Below are 12,932 nucleotides of genomic sequence, written 5' to 3' on the forward strand. Positions count from 1 at the left end.
GTATAGACTAGTGCAATGTTGCGCTGGTATTGCAGGGTGTGCTACTTGAGGGGTTTGAGGCAATCCTCGAAGGCTGACATGAGCTTGTGACAACCGAAAAGACGGGAGTAAAGGGTGCGTATTGTCCGGCGCTGAACAAGCTTGAGTTTGTTAGCGTCGCGAGTTTGGTACGGGAACTATACTGATGAGCAGTACTCAAGTCGTGACAGAATGATAGAAGTGTAGAGTGCTCGGAAGAATGATAGAAGTGTAGAGTGCTCGGAAAACCTTAGGTCATCAGGGAAGGGAGACACGCGACACAAACCCAAGAAAGGGCCGGTGCTTACATACAGTGCTGGTGACATATGCGGAAAAGTTGAGAGAACAGCTAAATGCTACACCCAGAATGGGAAGGGCCCGAACAGTCTTTATAGAAGTGCCTCCAAGGAAGAAGGTTGGACGTGCAGCAGTTTCGTTGTGGCTGATACGCATGGCAGCACTTTTTACGGTGCTACTACAAAGTTTGATCCCAGTCGTTCACCTTTACGGAATGTATTTATTGTAAGCACATATGATGTGCATCGGCATATTGTTGTTGTGGAAGCGTTAACTTGTTAATCAAACACATTCTGCGCAGATGCATTAGTAACTTGGTTTTGAGTAGATCTTTGTTCTGACTACAATTTATAGTATCGCAGCAAGAAACATTTTAGTAGAAGCTGAAGGGATTCCAGCAGTTTAAGCATACTGACTGCACAAAACACTGACGACACCTTTTCACCTTCCCCACAATGCACTCACACCATCTACACTTTCCATAAGCAAAAAGTGAGATAAAAAATCAATTACAGTTTCATTGACTCAGTACTTGCTGCTTCTGAAGCGGGCATCGAAGTAATCGTGGTATACGCTGCTACACGCATAGGTCTTGCATGATGCAGGTCCTGCTATGCACTGCACACAGGGTACGCGTTGCAAACAGATAATTTCTTTTTGCAGTGCTCAACTATAACGACACACTGACTCAAACATGACTGCATTGTCACTTATGCTTCAGTGCGTCAGTGTTCTTGATTGCTACACGAGCGATTTATGCCCAACTAGCCCAAAAGACGGACGCACTAGAAAGAAGTGAGTGAATGAGTACAGTGAACTTGTACTGAACTGGATTCACATGCCGAATAGAAGAGCGCAGTGTCAGCGAAACAGGCGGCACGGCTGATTATGTAAGTACTTGTAATAGTTCGGCTACCAGTGTATTTCGCTTTGGGAAGTTATCTTTACCACTGGAAACAGCGCAGAGCTTGGCCGTGACACTTGAGTCAACCGACACCACACGAAACACGCCGCGGTTGACCAACCCAACTTCCACACGGTTCATTCACCACATCACACATCACACGAAGTCAGGAGTGCCATTTTTTAAATCACTGCAGCACCAAACGGACCTGAAAATTCACTTCCTTCGACAGAGTTTCTTAGCTGGCCTCGTTCACTCGTCAGTTACGAACTCGATGGACCCGCTAGGCCTACGCGTAACGTAAACAACATCGGCGGTAGGCGAGTGCTGATTATCCAGACTTCGGAACTCGTAAACATGTTTCCATTCGTTTTGGGCACAACAAAATACACACACAACAAGCACAGACCACCACGTACCCGAGCACACGAGGGTTGGACCCTCCCGCGTTTAGCCGTGCGCGGCTTAGCCGTGTCCGGGGAAAGGGGGATCCTGGGGGTTGAGCCAATGCCGGGTGTTTGGACCTTTACGGCCCCTCGGCGGCGGCAACACACCCCTTTGGCCTCGGCTTCACGTAGACGGCACCCCCGGACTGACCCACCCGGGGGAAATCGGTAGTCGCCTTTTCCTGTCCTCCTCTTCAATCTTCGTCTTTCTCTCTCGTCTTTTTCATCTTTCCTGTCTTCTCATCACTTCTCCTCACTTCTAGTTTCTCGGCGGCAAGGGTTAACCTTGTGTAGCTAGCGAGCCTTGGTTATGCTGTATTTGGTTATAGCAGCGATGTACGGCTGGCGTTGGCAGGGTTTCTATAGCAGGAGCTCCTGTCACGTCCCCCTGTTGGGCTCCATGGTGGGTGGTTGGCATCGCGGCCGAAAACCCAACTGTACTTATGGAAAACGCTTTTCCTAAACTCCCTGATCGCCCTCAGAAACGAGGGCGCACCGAAGAGGTCTTTCAGTTTTTCGGACGCCAAGTCCACAATTTCCCTCGTTTTCATGTAATCCACGCAGAAAAACCAGCTAAACAAGTACGAACAATCTCCCCATTCCTAGTATCTAAGTCCCTTACCGAAGTTTTTGGCCCAGGATATAAGGTGTCGAGGATGGCTAGCGGTGACCTCCTCCTGGAGCTCCGCGACCAGAAGCAATTTGAGAAGCTGCCACAGCTAGTATCATTTGGGGAGACCCAAGTAGTAGTAACCCCGCACCGCACGATGAATACCTCCCGCGGCGTTGTCTCGGACGATGATTTGCTGGAGCTCACTGAGGCTGAGCTCTTGGAGGGCTTCAGCGAACAGAATGTTATAAATGTCAAAAGAATTAAGATGAGGCGAGATGGAAAAGAAATCCAAACAAAACACCTGATACTCACTTTCGGCTCAAGTGTCCTCCCCGAGTCCATCGAGGCCGGTTATATCAAACTTCGTGTTAGGCCATACGTGCCCAATCCTCTCAGATGCTTTAAGTGCCAAAGGTTCGGCCACAGTTCACAGAACTGCCGAGGCCGGCTGACATGTGCCAAGTGTAGTGACACTGAACATTGCTCCGAAACATGCCAGAACACTCCACATTGTGTCAACTGTGATGGCGAGCATGCCGCATACTCGCGGTCCTGCCCGTCATGGAAAAAAGAAAAGGAGATTGTGACAATCAAAGTCAAAGAAAACATATCTTTCAAAGAGGCACGTAGGCGGGTGTCATACCTGTCTAAGAGCAGCTTTGCCGATGTGGCGCTTAAGGGGGCAGCGTCACAACGGCCTCCGGCGGCTGTCCGACCCACAGGTAGTGAGTCGGCAGTTACGCCATCTGCCCCCGCTGCGGCTGCAGCTAGCGCTGCTCCGTCAACACAGCAAGGGGGACCATCGACCCCGAAGGTGGGCGCAGCCGAGGCTGCCCCAACCGCTCCGGCCCCTTCCAGCGCTGGCAACAGCCGGCGCAGCCAAATCCCGCAGGGTGCCCCTTCGAACTCTGGGCTGGTGGGCGCAGGGGTCTTGCCCTCCAAGGCAGGACTCTCTCTTGTAACTTCTCGCTCGCAAGAGCACGTGTCCGGCGCCTCACAAGAGGCAATGGACACTACACCTGTCCTTAAGGCGCACCAAACGCCTAAGGAGCGGCGAGGCTCCCTCGAACGCTCCAGAAAGGGCAGAACTCCCGTTACAGGGCCTCGAAAGGGCTCTGTAATTTAATCTCTGTAATCTCCATAATCACTACTTCTGTTTCTGTACACACAGCACCTATTAACTTCCAATATGGATACACAAATAATTCAATGGAACGTCAGAGGTCTTCTCAGAAACCTTGATGATGTACAAGAACTGATCCACAAACACAATCCAAAAGTGCTGTGTTTACAGGAAACACACTTAAAATCTATACACACAAACTTTCTCCGAAAGTATGTTACGTTTCGCAAAGACCGCGAGGATGCTGTCGCATCATCTGGCGGTGTAGCCATTATTGCTGACAGAACTGTAGCATGTCAGCATTTAAAGCTCCAAACGGCCCTTGAGGCAGTGGCCGTTCGAGCCGTACTTTCAAATAAACTCGTAACCATCTGCTCCTTGTATATACCACCACATTATCACCTTCACAGACGAGACATAGAATCATTAATAGATGAGCTCCCGGAGCCCTATTTGATTCTTGGTGATTTTAATGCACACAATTGTTTGTGGGGCGATTCACGCTGTGATGCGCGAGGTCGCGTCATTGAACAGCTGCTTTTTTCTTCTGGAGCATGTCTCTTGAATACAAAGGAGCCTACGTATTTTAACCTGGCTAACAAGTCATATTCTGCCATAGATCTTAGCATTTTATCGCCGACACTTTTACCTTATTTTAAATGGAGTGTGCTTAATAACCCGTATGGCAGCGACCACTTTCCAATAATCTTAAGTACGACGGAACAAGATCAACTTCTCCCGCAGGTCCCCCGGTGGAAGGTTGAATCAGCCGATTGGGAACGCTACCGAGCTCTTACTCATATGACGTGGACTGAGATGTCCGGTATAGCCATAGATGATGCTGTCACATATTTTACAGTTTTTATACTAGATGCCGCCTCTAAGTGTATTACTCAAGTGAGAGGCACTGGTTCTAAGCGGCGTGTTCCCTGGTGGAACGATGCATGTAGGCAAGCGCGGAGGAAGCAGAACAAAGCATAGGCGCTGCTTCGCGATTCGCCAACAGCAGAAAACCTGGAAAACTTTAAGCATGTCAAATCACAGGCGAGGAGAACGCGCCGACAAGCAAGACGAGAGGGTTGGGCAAAGTTTATCTCAAGCATTAAGTCTTACACAGATGAGAGAAAAGTCTGGAACAGAGTGAAGAAAGTTAACGGGCAACAAACGTATTCCTTACCTTTAGTAAACAGCCACGGAGAAAGCCTGGAAGATCAAGCCAACTCTCTTGGTGCACACTTTGAATACATATCGAGCTCCTCGCACTACTCCGAAACCTTCCTAAAGAACAAAACGCGAATAGAACAGCAAAAGTTACAAAGAAAATGTGCTAAAAGTGTGGCGTACAACGAACCATTCTCCATAGCAGAACTGCAGGCAGCACTGAACTGTTGTAATACATCCGCCCCAGGTTCAGACCGCATAATATATGAGTTGTTGAAACAACTACCCCCCGAAACACAAAAAACCCTCCTTTACCTTTACAACATTATATGGTTTTCCGGCGAGATCCCCTCTGTTTGGAAGGAGGCTATTGTAATCCCAATTCTAAAGCAAGGAAAGGATCCTTCCTCTGTATCAAGCTACAGACCCATAGCATTAACAAGTTGCATCTGCAAAGTTTTCGAAAAAATGATTAACTGTCGCCTACTACACTTCCTTGAATCAAACAATTTGCTCGATCCATACCAGTGCGGGTTTCGGGAGGGTCGATCTACCAGTGACCACCTTATACGCATAGAGGCACGTATCCGTGAAGCTTTTGTCCATAAGCAGTTTTTCTTATCTGTATTTCTTGATATGGAGAAAGCTTATGATACTACGTGGCGGTTCGGGATATTGAGAGACCTCTCACACTTAGGTATACACGGAAATATGTTCAATGTTATTGAAAGTTATTTGTCAAATCGGACATTCCGTGTTCGAATGGGCAATGTTTTGTCACGGAAATTTGTACAGGAGACTGGAGTACCGCAGGGCGGGGTGCTCAGCTGCACGCTCTTTATAGTAAAAATGAATTCTCTCCGTCTACACATACCACATAACATCTTTTATTCAACATATGTTGACGATGTGCAGATAGGATTTCAATCAAGTTCTCTCGCAATCTGTGAGCGACAGGTCCAGCTTGGTCTTCACAAGGTCTCCAAATGGGCTGATGAGAACGGATTCAGACTGAACCCACAAAAAAGCACCTGTGTTGTTTTCTCTAGAAAAAGAGGCCTGCACGCTGATCCTGAAATTCTGTTGCATGGTGAGCGTTTGCCCGTAAACAGGGAACATAAATTCTTGGGCATAATCTTGGACGCGAAATTAACCTTTATACAGCACATAAAATATCTTAAAAACAAATGTATGAAAACAATGAATATCTTAAAGGTTCTCTCACGCACAACCTGGGGCAGTGATAGAAAATGTCTCATGAACTTGTACAGAAGCCTCATACGCACACGACTAGACTATGGAGCCATAGTTTACCAGTCGGCTACTCCAACTGCTCTAAAGATGCTAGACCCTGTCCACCACTTAGGAATTCGCCTGTCCACAGGCGCCTTTAGAACAAGCCCAGTGGAAAGTCTGTACGTTGAATCGGATGAGTGGTCACTGCATCTGCAGAGAACATATTCGTCTTTCATGTATTTTCTTAGAGTGAACGGAAACAGTCAGCATCCCGCGTATTACACCATAAACGATTTGTCCAGTTGTCAACTTTTCCGCAACCGGCCCACAGTGGCACAGCCTTTCTCCATGCGTGTTAGAGACATGGCTGAAAAAACAAGGGTTCCACTGCTTGAATACCACCTTATGTACCCTGCTATACGGCCCCCGCCGTGGCAGTGGCAACCAATAGACTGTGATACATCTTTCGTAGCTGTTACAAAGCACGCGCCTGTCGCGCATATACGAATGTACTTCCTCGAGTTACAGCACAAATACTCCTCTCCTGAATTCTTTACAGACGCATCAAAGTGTAATTCTGGCGTATCCTACGCAGCGGTCGGTCCATCCTTTTCAGATGCCGGTGTTCTGCACCCTAACACAAGTATTTCCACAGCAGGGGCCTACGCGATATTGGCTGCCGTTAAACACATTAATGAATTTAACATCCCAAAGGCAGTTATATACACAGACTCTTTGAGTGTCGTAAATACTTTGAAAGCTGTCAGGAAATATCAAAACCCTGTAATTCTATCTCTTTACACAGCATTATGCACAACCTATGAATCCAAGCAGCATATCGTCGTATGCTGGGTGCCGGGGCACCGAGAGATAGAGGGAAACGTGTTGGCTGACCAGCTAGCCACATCCGTCCACGCGAACGCTTCCAACACTTGCACGACTGTCCCTGTAATGGACCTCAAGCCCTCAATAAGAAAAACACTAAGGGCTTTCTGGCAGCGCTTGTGGGATAAAGAGACAGAAAATAAATTACATGTTATCAAGCCGTATCTTGGCAACTGGCCGCCGGTATCGAAAAATCGCCACACAGAAGTAACACTTTGCAGACTCAGGATAGGACACACATACAGCACACACGCATACCTCTTGTCCGGTGGCGATCCACCCACGTGTGATAAATGTGGTGAGCCACTTACCGTGCTTCACATCCTACTGCAATGCACTCAATTAGACGCTAATAGGAAAAAGCATTTTCCATTACCACATCGGCAGCTAATTCCACTCCATCCTCAAATGATTATAGGTATAGAACCTCTCTTTAAACATGAATCCCTGTTTCGATATTTAGAAGATGTACATAGTTTTCATATTATAGCCCCAGGAAATCCGTAGCACAACCTCTAACAGAGGTTTCTGCTGCGGTAGGTGCAATAAAACACCTGCCTCCCAGCCTTTGGGCTCAAAGGCCCTCCGGAGGCACAAGTGTTATTTACATATTCTTGCATTTAACTCCATTATCACTTATCACGCGTACTATATTCACAGACCACTACATGTATCACAATCATAATTTTAGGCTATGTACTATTTTACGCTTCTATGACACTGATTTTAGGCCACTTTACAGCCATGTTACATCCCACCATCGCCACTCACAAGTCAGCGTTTAAGACAACATTATCAGTCATGGCGCTCTTTGGCCATACCTGGCCCTTGCGCCACTAAACAACACACATCCATCCAACAAGCACAGACGTTGCGGTAATCGTGATTCGGTTGGCTGTTTTAGCAGACGATCGCACTGAGCCCGGCGGAACCCAGTGGGCAGGTTGGATTAGTCGGCGTCGTTCGAAGTCGCTTCGGATCCACGTCGCACTGCCACAACCCACTGTCGTCGGTCGGTCGGTCGTGTCGTTGTCGGCCTACTATTACAACACTGTCTTTTAGGAACACTGTCGCGCGCGTCGTGCGTCCAAAAAACTCGGACGATCGTTGATGCCGGAGCCTCCGCTTGGGCGGTCATTACAGGCATAGCAGCCGGAGGCTGCGCAGCCTTCGATTGGTTGACGCGTGCGACTCGTCGCAGCCTCTCATTGGTGCACGCCGGCGCAGCTTCGCCGCGCGTCGGCAAACTTCTAGCATCGGCAGTAGACATAATCGCTGCGCGACGTTCCGCTTCGCCGCGTTTCCGACCCACGCTTTGACGCATTTGACCCTTCGGCGCGCGCCGAAGCTTTCCGGCGCGTGCCAGTGGTTGGGGCAATACACCACCCTTAGTGGCCTCTTGTGACGAAGTGAACGATGAACGGTTCATTGCGTTTGTGTCCACAAAAACTGTGCGCTTCTCATATTTAAGTCCACTGCAAGGTAGCAAACAACGCTTCAGCCGTAAACCTTCGTGCCTATCTCCCGCTCCTGTCTTCGTGCATCACAGTCATTTTATGGCAATGGCAGTTATGTGGGCACTCCAGGTACATCTTGCCGACACCGTAGCCTTGATATTCCGTAACAAGACCAAAGGCGATAACACCATCGCCGTGCGTCACATGCTGTATGTGCGAGTGAAAGCAAGCGAGGGAAGCTCGCCGTTCAATCTGGCGCGCGAAAGAAGAAAGTGGAGGGCATACGCACCGTCTTCCGTCGCGCGAGAGGCCGTGGGGGGATGGGAGGAAAGGAGAGGGGCGGCGTTGGGCTACGGTAGCTACCGGCAGCAACTGCGCATTTCGGGACCGGGTGCACTGGACCGGGTGCAAGGGGAACTGACGATCGCGGATCGGCATCACGCACCATATGTGGAGGAAAGCGGGGAGGCAGCGCGAAAGGGAGTGGGGGCGGATTCGACTCTGCCAAGAAGTGCGTACTTTGCACGGTCGCGAGCAGTATCTTCAAAAATGATCGACAGAGGCATCATACCTTTGTGCGCGCTGTGTTGTGGTGCTTTTGCGTGAAGCGATAGATTGCACGAAGGTCACTTCGCTCGCTGCTGCTGCCGCGCTTGCTCACACCAGCGTTTCGACAGTGAGTGTACGCGCTCATCAAGTGCTATGTGTTCACATTTTTATGTGCGCGCTGACACCATGCTTGTTAATTCAGTTAGTGTGCGAATATTTCCAAGTTTATACGGCCGATAAGACTACTATCGTTGTTTCGTATAGGTGCCTACTAATTTGCTGTCCCAATCGATGCTTCGCCTTTCGGGCAAAACTGCAACTTTTTTTAAGTAAACAAAATTACCTTTCTGCACAAATCGGAGGCCCTAAAACGTAAAATTATTAAACTGTTTCTATTCCAATCTCCTGACGTCAAATTTACCTAACCGCCAACGCAATAACCGCGCGGTGACCCGCAGCGCAGTTTGAACGGGTCAATAGAATGCTCTCCCCGTTTATAAATGAATAAAGGCATTATATTAAGGAAGGGGACGGCTCTAGACCGCTGTTGGGGATTAGGTTGGAAAGGAACGTGGATTCCCGGATTGTTGGATATTTATAGGAGGTCACTTTTGTTGGCTTTCAGAGCAAATAACAATGCTTACCTTGACAAGTCGTTCTTATCTAATTGGCTGACTGACAAGAGGCGATACGCACGCAGAAGGGGAGAGCGTTTCACTGGTGCCGGGCTAGCGAAATGTAAGTAGATGACTTGGTGAGGAGGGTATAGTGCCGGCGTGAACAATTCACCTGCTTCTCCTTGCTTGTATATATTTTGGTGGCTGGCAGAAAATCGCGGTGACGTGCAAGTGAAGGGTAAAAATGCCTGCCACTAAAACAAATTCTCAGCAAAATTGACAAAGCGGTGTGTACGTGCTATGAGGGCTAGACAACGTTATGCGGCTAAGCAAAACATCGTCCACAAATAAATTGATTCTCCCCGGGAGCTCCGAGTAGTCAATGCCAGAGCGATCGGCGGCCAGCAACTTTCTGTTAATTTCGGAACAGGGCGGCATCCGGCTATTAAAAAAAGTTTTGTTCGGCATATTAACGCATTTTTAATGCGTGCAGGTCGCGTTGACGTCGTTACTCTTCGCTGTTTTCTGACGTTGCGTGACAAACAGGCGAAGTGGGCGCAGCTCGAAAATGTTTGACCAATAGCGGAAAGCTGATGGCGGAGAAAGGTGTAAAATTAGAAAGCTTTCTCTGCCTCTTCCTTCCACTTTTCCACTGCTGCTGCTGCTGTGGGCTACTGTCGCGCACACCGCGTCGGGGAGTGGTTCAGAACGTGTATATAGATGACAGCGCGAGTGAGAGAGAAAAGGCGACGGGAGAAACTCCCTTGGAAAGCATACTTAGCGCCAGCGAACAAGGACAGAAGGCAGACGACACCACAACGCGCTTACTTCAACAACTTGATTTTGAGGAAACACCCACCTATTTAACCCATGCACAGTGGCGCCACCTCATCCAAATCTTAACCATCCAAGAAAGCCGTCTCCTTATCTAAAAAGTCGACCGAAGGGGCACTAACACACGTACCACTATTCCGACAGATAGCCTGAGTTTCAATAATCTCTCGCACATCTTTATCTCTGTGCCTCGCAACAACCCGGCAGGATCCATACACCGGCGCACAGCCGCATTCGTGACAGTGAGTTGACAAATGACCGTATTGCTTATTTTTCACGTTTAGGCTATGCTTTTGTAACCCGTCATTAAGACGCCTTCCTGTCTGTCCGATGTATTTTTCCCCACAGGACAGCGGGAGCTCATAAACAACAGCTTCTACGCAACCCACTGGTGCTTTACGATGATCCGTAGGGCAATCGACAGCTGGCCTACGGTACGGGTCCTTTAATCGACATATTTTCGCGAGCTTTTCTAGCGCTGAAAAGACCACTATTGTGTCCATCCGGCTAGCCATTTTTTAAAGACTATGTGCCGTTCTATGCAGGTAGGGCACTACCGCTACTTTCCCTCTGCGTTGCGTCCGTCGATTTGCCGCGACCAGAATAGTGCTATCTGACACGCACCTCTTTAGCAGCCCCTCTACGACCTAAACTTGCACTGACGTTGAATGTGGAAGGAGAGCGACCGAGCTACTTCGCTGGCGCTAAATATGCTTTCCAAGTCAGTTTACCAACACGCCCAACAAATGGCAAGGGAGAAACTTGTTTTCACCCCACCACGTCGAATGGGCGCGATGCCCTCTGGAGTTCCTTGGCCGTCGCCATTTAGCAGCTTGACAGCTGTAATAGTCCGTGACTCCCCTTAGAAGCATTGCAGAAACTGCAGCGCTTCCCTTTCTACTAACGTGCGAGGCCAGAGCGGACGAAGATAGAACTGTAGAGAGGATAAGAAGGAGATGGAGAAGAGGCAGTTCCAATATAAGAGAGGGAGAACGTGACGTGAGAAGGCAAGGAAACCCCACTACTATACGACAGCGGTTGCAGGGAAACAGGCTAAGCTTAAGTTCGAGATACGGTACAGTACGTTGCTGCTATTTCTGAAAAATAAACGCTATGCAAATATGTCAAGCGGGCAACTTACCCAGGGCGTGCAGAAGCAGAGCCGCATTGACTAAAGCGCACCGCAGGGTCCAGGAGACACTACGGAAGCGGTCGTCCCTTCAAATCAACACTTCTGTGGCCGCCGCGTTGGCTTTGCGGCTATGGCATTGCTAGAGGTCGTTGATTTTATCCCAATAGCGTCAGCCACATTTCGACGGGGGCGAAATAGAAAACGCACGTGCACTTAGATATTGGGACACGTTAAAAACATCATGGTGTCAAAATTAATTCCGGGTCCGCCACTACGGCGTGCCTCATAATCCGATTGTGGTTTTGGCACGTCGAGCCCCCTAATCCAATACAAGTTTAATATTTCTCCCACAATGTGATGTGCCATGTGAGGAAATGACAACGCTCAACCCTCTCAGAAGTTATAAAATATGACGCACAACAATGCCTCAAGCAAACACCTCTCCCTGTGTGTTCTGTGTACTACGCAGACAAACAGCAGTGGTGCACGCAAGGTAACGTTTAACATTAACTCACCACTCTCGTGTTAGCCCAAACATTGAAGACATTAAGCTTTAGCCGTGAACATCACCCCTAATTATCGTCAATCAAAGCATGCAGCATGGAATGCTTCGCCTACATCGATTCCCACAGTGCTTGGGATCTGCATAATTTATTTGTTCAATCTAATCATGCATAATCAGTGTGTACACGTCATATCAGACCAGCATTGCTCGCAGTTTTCCTGACGTCGCGTGACAGACAAGCGATGTAGGGGAAAAAGACTTTTGACCAATCGTGGAGTACTCACTGAAGAAATGGAATAGAAACATTTGTAACAGTTAGGTTATAGCACCTGGGAATTGCGTTATGCCTCCAATGTATTAGGTGAACGTCGTAGTATTATGGGCGGTGCACTGCATGTGCATTTTTCTCCTTAGTTTACTTTTTCCCCTTCGATGAATATTGAAGCATTAAGTCATTAGTTATGTTTTTGTCATTGAAAGTAATATTCTCATCAAATAGTTTTCTTCCGCACTATGTCGGCCGGATGACGGACGGATGGACGGACGGAATGGATTCCAAGGGAAGGAAAGCTTAGCAGGGGGCGGCAGAAAGTTAGGTTTGCAGGGACAACATGGCCACAATTAGTACATATCCGGGGTAGTTGGAGAAGTATGGGAGAGGCCTTTGTCCTGCAGTGGGCGTAACCAGGCTGATGATGATGATGATGATGATGATGATGATGATGATGATGACGGCAATGAGGGCATGCTGCCAGCGAACATATTAAAAATAAATAAATAAATAGATTGATATCGTGCGCTGTTGCGATACTTACTGGATCAGACAATTACCCTTCTTGGACCTTTCTTCAGGCGCGGTAACACCAAATGTAAAATGAGAATACTTAATACATGGCAGAAATTACCCACATTTTTAGGATGGCGGCCATGTGCCAACGAATTAAGATACAAGCTAATCCATTTTCCCCTCTTTTCAAGCCGACATCCCCTTCCCCCAGTGCAGGGTAGCAAACCGGACGTGCGTTTGGTTAACCACCCTGCCTTTCCTTCTCTCTCTCCAGTGTACAAATATAGAAGATCTCGAAAGACGTCCATTGTCACATGCGTTCGTCAGATCGCATGCAATAAGGTTTTTGAACGCGTAAAGCTCGTGTG

Source organism: Dermacentor variabilis, chromosome 6, assembly GCF_050947875.1.
Source record: "Dermacentor variabilis isolate Ectoservices chromosome 6, ASM5094787v1, whole genome shotgun sequence".
In the NCBI taxonomy this organism is placed as follows: Eukaryota; Metazoa; Arthropoda; class Arachnida; order Ixodida; family Ixodidae; genus Dermacentor; species Dermacentor variabilis.